The 1,187-nt window shown below is 65.8% G+C and overlaps 1 non-coding gene across 1 annotated transcript in view; it reads left to right on the top strand.

Annotated features, from left to right (window-relative positions):
- Positions 1-1,111: 1,111 nt before the first annotated feature.
- The window catches only part of LOC134913210 (5.8S ribosomal RNA), a 154-nt gene continuing 78 nt past the window's right edge, over positions 1,112-1,187 (top strand). The window contains exon 1 of the ribosomal RNA XR_010177027.1: positions 1,112-1,187. This exon is cut by the window's right edge and continues 78 nt beyond it. This is a non-coding gene — a ribosomal RNA (5.8S ribosomal RNA).

Below are 1,187 nucleotides of genomic sequence, written 5' to 3' on the forward strand. Positions count from 1 at the left end.
CTTAGATGTCCGGGGCTGCACGCGCGCTACACTGAATGGACCAGCGTGAGTCTACCCTTCGCCGACATGTGCGGGTAACCCGCTGAACCCCGTTTGTGATAGGGATCGGGGATTGCAATTATTCCCCATGAACGAGGAATTCCCAGTAAGTGCGGGTCATAAGCTCGCGTTGATTAAGACCCTGCCCTTTGTACACACCGCCCGTCGCTACTACCGATTGGATGGTTTAGTGAGGTCCTCGGATAGGCCCCGCCGGGGTCGGAAATGGCCCTGGCGGAGTGCCGAGAAGACGATCAAACTTGACTATCTAGAGGAAGTAAAAGTTGTAACAAGGTTTCCGTAGGTGAACCTGCGGAAGGATCATTAACGGCTCGGCCGTGGACCGCGGGGTCCAGACGAGAGAGACGCAGAGCGTGGAGGGGCCCGGCCGCGACGGCTGGGCCCGGAGATGGAACAAAATAGATGAGGCGGCAGCGGAGAGACGGGAGCGGGATGAAGGGGCGGTGCTGCGCCGGACCCGGCGCCCCGGACGCGGCCTCCATAGTGATGAAGGGGACAGCCGCGGCCGTTGGCGACGGGCATCCAGGATGGCCGCTCCCGAGTATCCCTGACCCTGCACCCCTGGACGATGCCGACATACGGGGGGCCTCCGCAGCCCCTCCCCGCAACCCCTGGGTCCGGCGGCGGGACGAGCCTGGGACGGAGGACCCCGGGAGGACGGGCAGCCGCGGGGGCTCGTCTGCCCTTCCGGGCCTCCCACGCCCAGCCGCCCCGACGCGGGCGCACGCACACTCGACGGTCCCCTCCAGGCCGATCCGGGTACCGCTCGTGGCCCTCCCCGCCCCGGAGAGGGGGGAGGCGCGGTCGGTCGAGAAGTCCCGAGACGGCGCGGTCACCCATCGGGAGCTCTGCGGGGACCCGATGCGGGCACAGGACGGTTTCGTGGCCCGTCCCCGCACCCTGCGCTTCCGGGTCTTCCGGCACCCGCCGGGGCGCGCAGTCCGGGCGCCCGGGCACCAGGGCCCAAGGGAAGCGTTCTCCCTGACCCCTTTTTTTTGAAACGTTGAGCGCCCCTGCCGACCGTAGAGCGAACGGAAAAAAAAAGAGCCACGACTCTCAGCGGTAGATCACTCGGCTCGCGCGTTGATGAAGAACACAGCTAGCTGCGAGAATTAGTGTGAATTGCA

Source organism: Pseudophryne corroboree, chromosome 4 (assembly GCF_028390025.1).
Source record: "Pseudophryne corroboree isolate aPseCor3 chromosome 4, aPseCor3.hap2, whole genome shotgun sequence".
Classification (NCBI taxonomy): Eukaryota; Metazoa; Chordata; class Amphibia; order Anura; family Myobatrachidae; genus Pseudophryne; species Pseudophryne corroboree.